Raw genomic sequence first — 16,643 nt, 5'->3', positions numbered from 1 at the left:
AGTGGGGATGATGCTGCAGCACAGGGTGGAAATAGCTAAAAGTACCAAATATCCTCAATGACTGTCAATGGAATGGAGCTGTAGCTGTTCCTTCCAAGCTACTATAGAAAGGTAGAGTAGTCTCTAGGGTGTTAAACCTAGGAACAATTGTTTATGTACCCTTTAATTCAGCTGAGCAGACCTTCTTATTATTCCTTCTACACAACATTCCATCTTCTGTCTCCTTGCACTGGTTGTTCCCAAGATGAGAAATGTAATCATTTTTCACCTGTGTTTGTTAGGAACCCTAGCTTCCTTCAGATCTCACCTAAAATATCTTAATCTCCTGAATAAAAGCTTTTCCTGAATCTCCTGGGTTATTATTGCCTCCCCCAACTCAAAATTATGTGATGTATATTTATAATCAAATAAGGTTAGGGAAGTAGTTTGGATCCATATTGTGAAGCCTTTAGATGCCAAACAAAAGAACTGCTATTCAATCCAAAATGTAATGGGGGAGTGCCATAGTCAAACACATGAGAAACACAAAACAGAAGCATTTGTTCACCTAAGGTGTTCAATGCTGTCATGAGGGAGATCTAGCACTGAGGCTACAAACCTCATCATTCAAGTTAAACTGCCTTCTCCAATGTTACCAATCATCTCTTAATGTACAGATACAATGACCTTTTCTCAGTCTTCCTCCTTGACTATTTTGTAGTATCTGTCAGTGCTGATCACCCTTTCCTCCTGGATGATTTTTCCTCTTTAGTTGGTGAGGTCAAGTGAGAAAGAGTTTTTAGACTTCATAGCCATGGCTCTCTCTTGATTCTCTAACTTGCTGTCTGTCTGCCCACTCTTCCTCAATCTCCTATAATGACTCATCATCCATATTCTGCCCCCAAACCCCAAGCCCTGGATGCCATCCCAACCTTCTTCTCAAGTCTTACGATCATAGATGGAAAGAACTTCAGAGTCCATCTAGTTCCACCCTTCATTTTACTAAGGGTATTGAGCCCTAGAGATATAAAGTGATTCTCCCTGGCATCACCTAGGTAAGAACAGAGGTGGGATTTAATTCGGGTCCTCAGACTCTGGAGTCAGTCCAGAGCCAGCATTCTTTCTCAGGGCATTGGTTTTATCATTTCTAAATGATAGCTTTGGACTAGATCAGGGGTCCCCAAACTTTTTACACAGGGGGCCAGTTCAGTGTCCCTCAGACCATTGGAGGGCTAGACTATAAAAAAAAAACCATGAACAAATGCTTAGAACACTGCATATATCTTATTTTAAAGTAAAAAAACAAAAACAAAACGGGAACAAATGCAATACTTAAAATAAAGAACAAGTAAATTTAAATCTACAAACTGTCCAGTATTTCAATGGGAACTATGAGCCTTCTTTTGGCTAATGAGATGGTCAATGTCTGGTTCCATATTTGTCACTGCTAGCCATAACAAGTGATGGAAGTGTCATCAGTTAGTCTAGATCTGGTCGTAGATTTCAGATGTTTCATTCTGGAAAAAGTCTGTTCACAAGCATAAGAGCTGCCAAGGATGGTTGCCATTTTGAGTGCATGGTTCCTGAGATTAGGATATGTCTCAGAGGGGAGAGATGCAAAGAAATTAGGCAAGCTGCTTGACTTGAAAGCGTCTTTGAGAGAGTCACAATTCTGAATATAGTACTGGAGGCGGTGCTGGGCCTGTGACACTGTTTAGCACTGTCTGGGATAGCGGAGGCTGCAGCGCTGGCTGTGATGGGCCTGTCACACCTTGCATGGCCCATCATGGCCACCACTACACCGGGCAGCAGTATATACAGTGCAGAATCCCCTCCCCCAGATCTCCACTCACCATGCTGACATCTTCCATTGTGCAGCCACATAATCCTTTGTGAGGTGCCTTGTTCTCATTCAGTTACTCTCAGAACAAGGTGCCACACAACGGATTATGTCACCAGAAGTAGTACTATATGTGAGTGACTGCACTTTGGGCACTGCCACGTACAGTACTCCAGGGAGCACAGGATGCATTTTTTTTTAATGTGGAAGAATATTGACCTGACAGTTTTGTTTCTTAAATATCTCTCTCTACTCAGTAAGTTACAATTGCTCACTCTCTATTAGGAGAGCAGAAATAAATTAGAACCATTGTCAAACTTTCCAAAGCCCAAGCCAGTCCTAGGTGGGTATCTTCTGAGATCTTTCTCTTGCCTTGACTGTGACCCCCTTGCCAGGAGCTCCCCATTCCACCCCACTCCCATCAGGGTACTCAGAGTCTGGGTCAGTCCCACCCAAAGTCCTACCCAGTCATCTGGTAGAACTTAAGGTTGAAAGGCAGATAAAACTCTCACAGAAGCTGGATCACATGCTCCTCAATGTGAGGATGAGGATGGCCCTTGGACTTGCCCAGGCATAGAGGGCGGCTGCTGCCTTTTGGCTTCTTCAGGCAGGGGAAGCCTTTGGACTCATTGAAATAGAAGTGCTTGTCTGCCACGAACCTCTTCAGGTCCAGGAAATCCTGCACTGGGCCCATCTCTTGGGCTGGGTGGCTCACCAGCCTCTCACCACTTACAAATAGAAAGTGGGACAGAGGGAAATACAGCAGCCAGTTGTCCAGATGTTTGGCGTAGATGCCAATGCCACAGCACTCCACTTGGTATCTACTAGCCCAGTGCTGCCATTGCAGAAGGCCAGTGCTTGGAAGCTAGGGATGGATGGGTTCTTGGACAACGTCTGAGTAACCGTGATCAGTTTGGTGTCCTGGGACATGTGGATGTGCCAAAGGGCCTTCTTTGTAACAGAATAGCTGAGGGTCTTCTCCATGGGTGATCTGGCCATCCAATGTCCCTGGCATCAGGCTTCTGTACCAGGCGAGTCACTTGTTGTAGCACCTGTTGAAGAAGTGAGCTCGGTGCTGAGAGCTCAGACGTTGGAGGTGCACCCTCAGAAACTCCCTCAAGGCTCCTGTGCCACCATTCTTCTCGCCCACGATGAGTGGATGAGTGCCTGCGGGAAGCTCCGGAAACTGTTGGCCAGCCGCAGCCCACTCACACTGGTTGTCCAGGTGCTTCGGAGAGCCCCAGCTCTGCCACACTCCACCTTGGGCACTGGGGGAGCCTCAGACTCAGCTGCCACTGCTGGGAGGAGCCATCCAGGCTGCGGTGCCCAGAACAGCGGCTGAGGGATGAGGGTAGCTGGGTGGCCAGAAGCGTGGTGGGCTCTGATTTGGGGGGAGGCCCACAGGGCAGCGGCAGTGGCAGCACAAGGGCCAGACAAGCAATAGAAAAAGTAGGTGCGGAGTAGGAGCAAAAAGAGCAGCAGCAGAGGGCTGAGCAGTGCCCCTTGGTGCTATGTCCCATGAATCCTCGCTGCGCCCAGAGGGGGACCGTGGAGGACCACCCAGTTCGGGGTGTGCATCCCAGCCCTGGCCCTGCTCCCTCAGCTGGGCATCTAGGCTTCTGCATGCGCATCCTGTGCTTCTCTCACTGGCCACCAACGAAAGAGGTGCCCCTTCCGAAGTGCGGTGTGGGCCGGATAAATGGTCTCAGGGGGTTGCATGTGGCCGGTGGATCGTAGTTTGGGGACCTCTGGATTAGGTTCCAGAGTCCCCGTCTCGTTCTAGGACCATGCCCCCCTTGAATATAAACTACACCGGTGTTTTGTTTTGTTTTGTTTTTTATGATTTCGGATGCTCCTATGGACTCGATTATCATCTCTGTGCAAAAGACTCCTAAATCTGCATACAAGTCCCAATTTTCTCCTGATATATAGTCTCACATCACCAGTTACCTAGTGGAGGTCCTGAAAATGATTAAAAGTGGCCATAGCCAAAATAGAATCCCTTCTCTCTCCAAAAACCTAGTCTTCCTCTTCTCTTCTCTTCTCCTCCTTAACTACATCCTTCCTGTCCCATCTTCCCTAAAGAAGAGCTATTGCAGCAAATGTGAAATATTTGTAGAAGAAAATTGTGCTGCGCCTGGGAGCTGGAGTTAAGCTTATTTGTATATTTGCAAGAGAGTAAGTAATAGATTTAAAGTGTTTAAATGCACAAACTACTATGTAGAATGGCTATTATATTCATTTTAAGAGAGTTCAATATTAGAGGCTAAACTACTTTATGCTTTTCCTTGAATATGAAGAACTCATATGCTTGATCTTCTCCAGGTATAACTTCATAATCTCAGGGGGACACACAGAATCACACTGAAGTCTCTAAGAAAGCATTAAACACTTTGTTATTTAAATCAAGTCAATAATTAGCAGTGTAGACTAGTCATTGAAAATGCCCCTTTCTGCATACAAAAGGCTGCACATCTATTTATGTGGGTCCAAGAGGAATGCTTTTAAAAAGGGAAGCAGCTTGAAGTAAGAGGAGAAAAAATTAAAGAACCAGAAAGTATTTTTTAAAATGAAACTCTATCAATAGATGTCTGTTGCTTGACTCAACAGCTACATTTTCTCGCATCTATATGATATGCATCATTTGAGTCTGGAATTATGCTAAAAACTTAAAGAACATCAGAAATAAAAAGGCAAGGACAAAAATAGAAACAATCTTTTAGCATTTCAAAGCAGTAAGATTCTATTCTGTTTCATTCAGTCTGTTCTTGTAACATTTGTGCTTTATCATTTGCCACATACTAGGCTGCCTCTATGCATCTTCATTATTAAGAACAAAAAAAGTGTCTAAAAGCCAGACATAATGTATTAAATAAGTTTTACTCTGAGAGAGTAATCAGGATTATATCATCCATTTTATTTTTCTCCCATTTCCCCTCAGCACATATTGGAACTGCTTTGAAATCCTACTTTGTGGAGAGTCTTTTTTTGTCTACCAGACAGGGCTTATTAAAAGATACCATCTAGGCTCCATCACCTACCTGAGAGCGATGATGTGAAACTATATAGACTCTTTCTAACCACAAACTATGAAGAGAACATGATTCAAAAGCATTCTCAATTTCTAGACCTTTGGAACCACTAAGATGGTGCTTAAGAAAAATGGCACTGGTATAGACATCTTGTTAAATAATTACTTGTAGCCTTCACTTTCTCTTTTCTCACTTTCTGCTCTCTGCAATGTGACTTCTAAACTCATTACTCAATTGAAGCTGTTGTTTTCATAGTAAATCAGTGATCTTTGAATTGTCAAATCTTGGTATCTTTGCTCAATTTTCATCATTCTTGACCTTTCCACAATACTTTGTACTGTTGACCACCCTACACTCTTTGATACTCTCTCCTCTTTGTGTTTTCTTGGCACTATTTTCTCTTGATTCTCTGATCATTTCTCCTCTGTCTCCTTTGTTGTATTATCATCATCTATGTCACCCTCACTAATGTTGTGTTCTGTCTTTAGTCATATATGTACATGTTGGTTTTCCAATGAGAATGTAAGAATCTTTAAAGACAGGTACTTTTTCTACTTTGTATCTCCAGTGTTTAGCATATCTCCCTCCTAAAACATAGTGTTTAATATTTGCTTCTTCATTCACTCAAAAGTTTCTATATAATAGGAAGTGGAAAATACTTTGGCATACCTGTGATTTCACCACTGGAGACAATCTGATGCAAACTATACATCTTCCATGCTTCTTCATCCATATGGGGAGCATTCTACTCCATAAGGAATCATTCAACTTCCCTCAGGCCTTCTATTGGATTTTCTAACTCTAGAAGAACCAGACATATAAATTAATGCTAATTTTAAAATAATTTACCATAATTTATTTTAATTTCTCTTATCTGTGCAAATGAACTTTAAATATAATAATAAAAACATATAATAATAACATATAAAAATAATAACAAACATATGTTTGATTTTTATTTTGAAATATCTCTATCTACTATCTCTACTTTCTTTGACCTGTGGATGTTTTTTTAATGCACTGCTTCAATTTGCACAGCTATGTCATTCAAGGTATTCTTCAATTCTAGACATTCTAAATAATATGTTAGAAGCACACCAATGTAGTATTAAGGGTATCATCCCATAATTAATCAGTCAACCAGCAAGTATTTATGAAGCACCTATTATATACCTGAGGCTATTCTGGGCACTGGAGAAACAAAGACAAAAGAAAAATTGCCCTTGCCCTTAAGGAGCTTCCTCTAAAGAGGGAGATATGTTAGATATAAACAAAACATATAAGATATCTTGGCTGGGAGGGCACCAGCTGCTATTCAAGAAGAAGACCAAGAATTTCATTAAGTAGAGGTGATGAGGGAAAATTTTCCAGGAATGGGAGATCACCAAGTCAGACACAAAGAGAGGAGACTCAGTGTCATGTATTGCATTTAGCAAGATCAATTATATTACTATACAACTATCACACATATATACACACCTTTCTGGTCATACGTGTCCTAGATGATCACTTTCTCATACAATGAAATCTACTTATTCCTACCAAATGACTTCCTATTATTCTTTGGATTATTGATTTTCTGTTATTAACAGTCATATACCGTCACCCAGAGAATATTGGCATTTAAAGATGTGGGATTTTGTGGTAGAAAATAAACTTGGGATCAATGAAATCTCTGTGTATTTTTCAAATGTAATCCAGGCAAGTTTTCTTCTTAAATTGAGTCCCGGTTCATTGCCAATCCATAGGCAGAGAGTAAGGTCAAGGGTGAGAGGTGGTGTTGTTTGTTCATTTTGTTTGTTTTGTCTTTTGCTTTTAGTATAGTGAATGCTTATGTGAGTTGGAGAAGTAGTAAGAAATCCCCCCCTCCCTTCCTTGCAAGGGTCAGCTCCACTAAGTGCTCTTCAGTCTTCATACCCCAACTGCTGAGGAATGAGCTATTTAAAGCTCCCATGGAGGTAGCTAATTTTGACTTAGCCAATCATATTGTTCACTTCTGACTCCCTCAAAGAGGTTTTCTTTCTTTTCTTTTCTTTTTTTTAATTTTATGATATTTTATTTGATCATTTCCAAGCATTATTCATTAAAGACATAGATCATTTTCTTTTCCTCCCCCCCCCCAACCCCCATAGCCGACAAATGATTCTACTGGGTATCACATGTGTTCTTGATTCGAACCCATTGCCATGTTGTTAGTATTTGCATTAGAGTGTGCGTTTAGAGTCTCTCCTCTATCATGTCCCCTCAACCGCTGTAGTCAGGCAGTTGCTTTTCCTAGGTGTTTCTACTCCCACAGTTTGTCCTCTGCTTATGGATAGTGTTTTTTCTCCTAGATCCCTGCAGATTGTTCAGGGACATTACACCACCACCAATGGAGAAGTCCATTACCTTCGATTGTACCACAGTGTATCAGTCTCTGTGTACAATGTTTTCCTGGTTCTGCTCCTCTCACTCTGCATCACTTCCTGGAGGTCGTTCCAGTCTCCATGGAATTCCTCCACTTTATTATTCCTTTTTGCACAATAGTATTCCATCACCAACATATACCACAATTTGTTCAGCCATTCCCCAAGTGATGGGCATCCCCTTGTTTTCTAATTTTTTGGCCACCACAAAGAGCGCAGCTATGAATATTCGTGTACAAGTCTTTTTCCCCATTACTCAAAGAGGTTTTCATGCCTTGCAAAGGACTGCTGGGTGTTAACATATTAACCCCTCATTACTCCTGTAATAACTCTTTACTTTTTTGTGATTGCATCAATTGATTTTGTGTGTGTGTGAAGGGAAAGGTAGAAGGATAATCATATTCCACTCCACTATTATTATGAAGACTGATACTGAACACATAAATGAATGGAAATGGGTTCAATTAAAGTGAGAAAGGCCAGAGGTGTCAAAGATGTACTTTACCTTTGTGAATTAGAGATATTAACAGTATCCAGGTCATGTTATAGTATTCCTCTCAACATCTAGGAAAAAGAATAAATCAATCATATTATACCAAAATAATACAAACCAACCATATTAAACAAAAATAATAAATAAATATAACTCCAACTCTATGACCACAGGGTGTTGTAATTTTTTACTAGATTATTAAATTAGATGTTTCCATAGCAAGGACTAATTGAAATAATATAGGACATTTGTGTGTGTTTTCTTTTGCGATGTGGCTAATATGGAAATATGTTTTACATGCCTTCATACATACATATATATATATATATATATATATATATAATTGATATCATATTGCTTGCCTTCTCAAAGTGTGAGAAAGAAATGGGAGGGATGGAAGGAATTTGGAACTCAATTTTTTTAAATGAAAGCCAAAACAATTTTTGTTATTGGAAATTCTTTAATTAAATGAATAAAAATATTTTTAAATGAAATACAAAAATCAATGATCAAAAACTAAAATACATGAGCATTTGAGATGAGTTTTAACAAAATATCAGCCCTGAAAATTATATAGACATTCCTAAGGACTCTGAAAAGGCAGCTGTATTATGAATATACCTACCTAATGCTAAGTAGTACTTGATGTTAGTTGTGGGAATGGAAATTCGTATGTGGAAGTTGTGTGCCACAATGATCTAAATATTAGAGACTGGAAGGGCGCAGTCAACATGGTGGCAGAGAGGCATCAAAAGTTCAGACCCCTGAAAACCATTCCTCACCAATTAAAAACAAAATGCTCCTGGGAGACTGAAAACCAAATCTAACAACAGGACAGAGCTAAGGAACCATCCTGCTGGACTCAACTTAAAAGGTATGCCCCCAAAAGCCTGAATTCAAGACACTTGGGTTTAAGGGGAAGGAAAAAGGAAGGTCCCAGGACCCCTCCCCAACCTACAGTAGTGAGCCTCCAGCAGTGGCTGGAATCTCTGAGCAGGCAAGGGAGCTAGTTATGAAGAGAGTACCTTGCAGACAAAGCTGTGCCAGGCTCAGGGCTTTGAACATGGCAGCTGGGAGGCAGTTTGAGGAGAAACACAGAGGAGGCAGCCTAGTCGCAACTGAGATACTCCATACCCCCCCTTTCCTGAGGTTTTGGCCTCAGGGCATATCCAGCTCTGCAAGTTCAACTCTGCTAGGCTTAATCTCATCAAGCCTTCAGTGGGCAGGGAAACTGGATCTCCAAAACCCCTCCCTCACAGACTACTCTTAGAGTTTTGCTGACTAAGCTCCAAGGGAGAATGCTGCAGAAAAAAAACCCAAACCCACAGATCCAGCACATAATAAGAGGAGCAAGAGTGCAGGCAACTACAGGGGGAAAAGAATGGACAAATATGAGCAAACAACAGAAAAAGAAAAAGAAATTACAATTGATAGCTTCTATCCAGGCAGTGAACAAAGACCAAATGTAACAGAGGAAGATCAAGGAACACCAAGCAAAAACACAGAAACTCCAGAGAAATGGACACAGGCTTTGGAAGAACTCAAAATGCAGTTCAAAACACAACTAAGAGAAGCAGAAGACAACTGGGAAAAGAACTTAAAAAGCAAGATAAGGTATCTGAAAATAGAGGCACCAGAAATAATATGAGAAAAAAAGTGTCTTAAAGGGCAAAATTAATCAGCTTGAAAATGGGGGAAAGGAGATGAAAGGTGAGGCAAAGAAAATGAAAGATGACTTCCAAAGAAAATCAGACCAGAAGGAGAAGGATGACCACAAAACCAGGGATGAAATCCAATCTTTAAAAACCAGAATACCACAATTAGAAACAAGTGACTTCACAAGGCAGCAGGAAACTATAAAACAAAATCAAAATCAAAAGAATGAAAAAATTGAGGAAAATATGAAACACCTGATTCACAAAACAAAAGATTTAGAAAATCATTCCAGGAGAGAAAACTTTATATCCAATATAAAATACTTAGGAATCTAACTGCTGAGACAAACATAGGAACTATATGAACAGAACTACAAAACACTCTCCACACAATTAAAACTAGAACTAAACAATTGGAAAAACATTGATTGTTCATGGGTAGGATGAGCTAACATAATAAAAATGACAATCCTACCCAAATTAATTTACTTATTTAGTGCCATATGCATTGAACTACCAAAAATACTTTTTTTTTACTGAATTAGAAAAAACCATAACAAAGTTCATTTGGAAGAACAAAGGATCAAAGATATCCAGGGAAATCATGAAAAAAGTTCAAAGGAAGGTGGCCTTGCAGTCCCAGATCTCAAACTATACTATAAAGCAATCAGTGGTCATCAAAACAATATACTACTGGCTAAAAGACAGAAAGGAGGAACAGTGGAATAGATTTAGGGTAAGTGACCTCAGCAAGACCTTCTATGATAAGCCCTAAGATGCCTGCTTTGGAGGCCAAAATCCACTATTTGATAAAAAAAAAAAAACTACAGGGAAAATTGGAAGACAGTATAGGAGAGATTAGGTTTGGATCAACATCTCATAGCCTACACCAATATAAACTCAGAATGGGTGAAAAACCTGAATGTAAAGAAGGAAACTATAAATTAGGTGAACACAGAATAGTATACATATCAGATCTTTGGGAAAGGAAAGATTGTAACATCAAGCAAGATTTAGAAAAATCACAAAATGTAAAATAAATAATTTTGATTACATAAAATTAAAAAGGTTTTGTACAAACAAAACCAATGCAACCAAAATTAGAAGGGAAGCAACAAATTGGGAAGCAATATTCATAACAAAAACCTCTGACAAAGGTCTAATTACTTAAATTTATAAAGAGTTAAATCAATTGTACAAAAAACCAAGCCATTCTCTAATTGAAAAATGGGCAAGGGACATGAATAGGCAATTTTCAGTTAAAGAAATCAAAACTATTAATAAAGCACATGAAAAAGTGTTCTAAATCTCTTATAATCATATAGATGCAAATCAAAACAACTCTGAGGTATGCCCTCACACCTAGCAGATTGGCTAAAATGACAGCAAAAGAAAATCATGATTGCTGGAAGGGATGTGGCAAAATTGGGACATTAATGCAATTCTGGTGGAGCTGTGCATTGATCCAGCAGCCATTCTGGAGGGCAATTTGGAACTATGCCCAAAGGGGGCTAAAAGACTCTCTGCCCTTTGATCCAGTCATAGCACTGCTGGGTTTGTACCCCAAAAAGATAATAAGGAAAAAGACATGTATAAAAATATTCATAGGTGCACTCTTTGTGGTGGCAAAATATTGGAAAATGAGGGGATGCCCTTCAATTGGAGAATGGCTTAACAAATTGTGGTATATATTGGTGATGGAATACTATTGTGCTCAAAGGAATAATAAAGTGGAGGAATTCCATGGGGACTGGAACAACCTCCAGGAATTGATGGAGAGCGAAAGGAGCAGAACCAGGAAAGCATTGTACACAGAGACTGATACACTTTGGTACAATCGAATGTAATGGACTTCTTCATCAGTGGCAATGCAGTGATCCTGAACAACTCATAGGGATCTACGAGAAAGAACACTATCCACATTCAGAGGAAAAACTGTGGGAGTAGAAACACAGAAGAAAAACAATTGCTTGAACACATGGGTCAAGGGGATATGGCTGGGAATGTAGACTAAATGAACATCCTAATGCAAACACCAACAACACGGAAATAGGTTCTGATCAAGGACACAAGTAATACCCAATGAAATTTTGCATTGACTGCCGGAAGGGTAGGTGGAGGGGAGGGAGAGGAAGAATAAAATTCCTGTAACCAAGGAATAATGTTATAAATTGACTAGATGAAATTTTCCAAAAAATAAAATAAAATAAATATTAGAGACTGATTTGGAGAACATTTAGATGGTTATTTAAATAATCCAGATGAGGCATTAAAAGGACCTGTATTTGGGTAGCAGCCATATGTTTTAGGAAAAAAGGGATGGATGTGAGGGATAAATGAAGATGTGAATCAAAAAGATTTGTCAACTAATTGTAAATGTAAACAAGAGGGAAGAATTGAAGATGAATCTGATGTTGTGAATTTAAATGACTGGAAATATGGTGGTTCCCTCAACAGGAATCTAGAAATAAGTTGGGTGGTGAGATCGAGAGAAAATAGATATTAACATTTTTCTAATACTGTACTATTATGTGTGTGTGTGTATATGCGTGTGTGTGGTTTAACTCACTCCAAAGTTTCACCAGTTGAGGAAACTGAAGAATAAGATCTAATGTAATGATTTTTAATCAGAGCTTTCAGTGATGATGCCAAATTCTAGTTTTGATAATTGCATCTTGCTCATTCATTTCCTGCCAAAGTTGAAACTTGATCTGCTGTTCTTCACTATGTCCTACATTATTTCCTCTTCACTATCTCAAGATGTTTCCAGACTTTATTAATTCTTCCCTTTGCTATTATCATTACAGGGAAACACAATTAATCTGGCACCAACAAAATCTTACACCAAGCCAAAATAAAAAAGCAGCTAACTAGGCTAGGTGAGGCTAGTCTAGGCTAGAATAGACTAGATGAGGATAGCAGAGGATTAGAGAGGAGAGGAGAGGAGAGGAGAGGAGAGGAGAGGAGAGGAGAGGAGAGGAGAGGAGAGGAGAGGAGAGGAGAGGAGAGGAGAGGAGAGGAGAGGAGAGGAGAGGAGAGGAAAGCATAGGGTTAGGACAGGACAGGAAAGGAAAGAATAGGAAAGTATAGGATAGGATAGGATAGGATAGGATAGGATAGGATAGGATAGGATAGGATAGGATAGGATAGGATAGGATAGGATAGGATAGCATAGGATAGCATAGGATAGCATAGGATACCATAGGATACCATAGGATAGCATAGGATACCATAGGATAGCATAGGATAGGATAGGAAACTACAATAATGAAAACTCATAGGATTGGATTTGATAGGATAGGATAAGATAGGATAAGATAGGATAGGATAGGATAGGATAGCAAACTACAATAATGAAAACTCCTAGGGATTCATTACTCCCAAATTTTAACTGTAGTTCTTAAGTTCACTAGAATAGCAAATAACTCACTGGGTAATTCACTAATAAAAGGAAGAGATTCTGTACCCAAATTTAAATAGAAAAAAATTAAATAGAAAATCATCATCTAGGGTGTGATCCTAATTCTAAATGATGAAATGTAGGAGTTGATTTAAGGCATGCTTATGAGTTCTAAAAGACAAGATTTCAGCTTAGTCTATACAATAATTTCATATATCCTGGTGACAAAGTTGAATTACTGCACCTTTGATTGGAAATTTGGTGTGTTTTTTTTTACTTTATTTAGAACTATGATTTTATCAACATAGGGAACTTCCAATTTGGAAACTCTTTCCCTGGATATAATAAGCTACTCATATCTGACTTATAGTCTAACAGAGTTGCCTAGAGGTTTAGTGACTTGCCCAGGGCCACATAGCTAGTCAGGAGTACAAATTGAACCCAGGGCTTTCTGTTTTTATGACAGTTTCTTTATGCTACAATGCTACTCATATAAAACAGAGATAATAATAGCACCTATTTCAGCAAGCTGTGATAATATTTTAAATAGGCTTGTAAATCTCAACACATTATGTCAATGTTAGTTATTAATATTATTTGATATTGAGGAAAACAAATGATACCTAATTTCTTGTGTTGCATTCAGTTTGGTAATTTCATTTGTGATAGTTTGCATTGCTCTTGTTTGGGGGGAAAGCACTTGGAGAGGAGGATTTTGAGATTCCTATGAAGTTATCACTCATGATTTATGACACTGCAAATCTCTGCCAAGACATACACTTAACATATTTCTTTGGACTATCTCCCTAACCAAAAATTGTATGGTGAGCCCAAGCCACATCAGTCTAAGTTTAGGTCCATGAAGAGAAAAGGAAAAAAGAAGCTCTTGTAGTAATAAATTCACCAAGAACAAGAATAAGTTTTGAAGGTTTCCCTTGAGTGTCAAGATGACCCTTACGGAAACCAAGGTCTTGTTTTGACAGAAGTAGAAAGAATATATTTCCTGTAGCCACTCAAATTTAATAGGTTCTGTGTACCCAATCAAATATTTCTGATAGGTTTATATTCCCTTGCTGATGATCAAATTAAAGTTTCTTTATTAAAGTAAAAATAGCCTTAGGGATGTAAAAAAGTAAAGAGCATTCATTGGATATCCAAGGACAGCTCCAAAATAATGCAATGAGTTGAATGTAAAAGAATCAGAAGCCTCTAAATTCAACTTTTCTCTAGTCTGATTTCACTCTGGTTTAAAGATGAATAGAAACTGGGCCATGAGTAAGATGTGATTCAGACTTCACCAAACAATACCACCGGAATACTGTTTAAGACATGCTGGATGTAAAATCCTATCCCTCCCTCCTCTTGAGGGCATTCCTAAAAACCCTTGATGAATTTTATATGACCATTCTTCAAACTTCTCCGCAGTGCCCCATTCAAAGTCTCATGTTCTGTTCAAAAGTTAATTTTATGCAGCTTTCAGAAACACTTTTTTTCAGATACATTTTTCAATATCCAAGTCTATCAGAAGGAATGAGACAGGAATAGAAGCCTGCTTCCATCTTGAAACTCCAAGGGAATAGTTGTCTTACCCTAATCAGATATAATATGCAGGAATGTTGATTAATCTATAGACATTCTTCCCTCAAGAAATTAAGCCACCTTTGTAGAGTTGCTTTTTAGCTTATTATCAAATATTACATCCATATTTCAAAGAAAACTTTTCAAAAAGGAGAGAACTAAGTATTTACATAGTGGCTAGTCTGGGCAAAACATTGTGTTCAGTGCTTTTACTAGTATTGTCTCATTTGATCTTCATAATGACCCTGAGAGATTGGTGTTATCTTCATTTTCCAGTTGAGAAAACTGAGACAGAAACTAACTTGCCCAGTCACATAACTAGTAAATGTCTGAGGCTAGATTTGGACTCATCTTCCTGAATCCAGACCCAGCATTCTATCCACCTCTAGATGTTAACATTTTTGAGATGATTAAATAATAAGAGCTACACATCAAAGAGATGCTCACCAATTGAGGAATTGCTAAACAAGTTGTGATTTATGATTGTGATGGAATTCTATTGTTCTATAAGAAATGACTAGCAGATTAATTAAAGACATGGAAAGATCTATATGGCATTATGAAGAATAAAATGAGCAGAACTAAGAAGATTATATCCAGAAATGGAAATATTATTTGAAGAATTATTTGTGTACGTTCATCTCCAGAGAAAGAACTTATAAACAGCAATAATCAAGACATAGTTTTATATACACATCCATCATTTCTTCAAAGGATGTCTTCTCTACTAGGGGAAGGGAGCAAGTTAGTTAACTAGTGTACTAGAAGGATTGAGAGGGAACAGGGAGAATGGAAGGAAAGTGGGAAATGGGGAGAGAGGGTGAAGATATTCTTCTTCCCCTCTCTTTTCTGGGAGAGAGGTAGCCAAGTCTTGTCTCCCTGACAGAGGGACTATGTCTCCTCAGAGGATAGTTCTGGGAGATGGAAGACAAGAATTGGAAAGATTAGCTTTGGTAAGATGACCCACTCATTCCCTTTTGGTCCCAGCTGTTGTTAAGAGGCAGGATGGATTCTTCTGCCTCTGATATCCTTAGGGACATCCACTGTCACTTCCCTTAATAAACTTGGAGTCACCCCACTATCAAGGAGAGATGTTGTTCCTTGGGTTAGGCAGTTTGGATCACTGGGATCCTGAGCTAACCTTCCCTTTTTGGGGAGAGATGTGATTCTCACCAAATCTTCTGTTCCCTTTCCTAGTATCAGAAACCAGCCAGACCTAATTCTAAAGTAGTAAACAATTTATTTGGGTTCACATAGGGAAGGAGAAGTAAGGGTGTCAGGCAAGGAAAGAGGGGGAGCAGGAAACCCTAATACTTGTCCCCTCTGGCAGACTGCCCCCCAAGTTCTCAGGGTTCAAGACTGAGTGCCTTGAACCCTCTTCTGGCCAGCTGCTGGTTCATCTCTATTCCTCAGCTAACTAGCTTTTAATTCAGGAGTTCAGGAACAGGTCTGGGAGAGAGAGAAATCTCAGGGAAAGATCTGGATGGCTCTGGCCAGAGCGAGTCCAAATCCAAACCTCACTTGAGAATTCAGGTAGCTATTCTTGAAGAGTCCTAGTTGAGATATTTTTGGGTCCCAAAAGGAATAACAGGTTCTAAACGGACAGGCTCTTTCTCAGCTTCCAGGAAAACCTCCTTCCTCCTTCATCTTCCAGGCTGGAAGACCATTGACAGTTGGCTTCAGAGTTCTAACCTCTTTAGAATTGCCAGGCTTCTCTCTCTGCCCCTCCTCTGCTGCCCTTCAGCTGATCTCTCCTTCAGCCTGGCTTCTCATTTCAACCCCCTGGATCTCTCTTTCTTATATTACACTGCATATTTTAATGTAAAAAACAAATAAATAAATTTAAGAAATAAATATTGGGCAGATTTATAGAAGACTTGGACCTGTGATATCATTGGTATGGGTATTCTCCAATAAAATAACTCCCTCAGTCCATGCTGGTGGACACCTTCTCTGGAACTTACAATGCATTTTAATCATTTGGGGGCACTGAAGAGTTAAACAACTTGTCTAGGGTTACATAGCCAGTCCCTATATGCCAGAGGAAGGACTTGAAATGAGAATGTCCTAACCCTAAATCTGGCTTGCTATCCACAATGCCACCACACTGCTTTTCAACAATCTGGTTGGCAAAATACCTTTATCACAACTCCATGAGGAAATATTATATCCCTTTTTTCCAGATGAAAAAACTGAGCTTTGGAGAAACCAAATAAATTGCATCAGATTACCTCTGTAATAAAATTTTACAGTTACAACTT

General features: G+C 39.2%; 1 long non-coding RNA gene and 1 pseudogene across 1 annotated transcript in view; both read right to left on the bottom strand.

Moving 5' to 3' along the window:
- The window catches only part of LOC103104240 (uncharacterized), a 116,577-nt gene extending 100,530 nt beyond the window's left edge, over positions 1–16,047 (bottom strand). Inside the window, exons 1-3 of the long non-coding RNA XR_008911316.1 lie at positions 15,904–16,047; positions 7,762–7,820; positions 5,521–5,652 (exon numbers count right to left, since the gene is read on the bottom strand). This is a non-coding gene — a long non-coding RNA (uncharacterized LOC103104240). The remainder of the gene's footprint in view (positions 1–5,520; positions 5,653–7,761; positions 7,821–15,903) is intronic.
- LOC100617374 (heparan sulfate glucosamine 3-O-sulfotransferase 6-like) lies at positions 2,032–3,096 on the bottom strand (annotated as a pseudogene).
- Positions 16,048–16,643: the final 596 nt, after the last annotated feature.

This window comes from Monodelphis domestica, chromosome 4 (assembly GCF_027887165.1).
Source record: "Monodelphis domestica isolate mMonDom1 chromosome 4, mMonDom1.pri, whole genome shotgun sequence".
Taxonomy (NCBI): Eukaryota; Metazoa; Chordata; class Mammalia; order Didelphimorphia; family Didelphidae; genus Monodelphis; species Monodelphis domestica.
The sequence above is the reverse complement of the archived record's forward strand: the minus strand, read 5'-3'. Positions and strand labels throughout refer to the sequence as shown.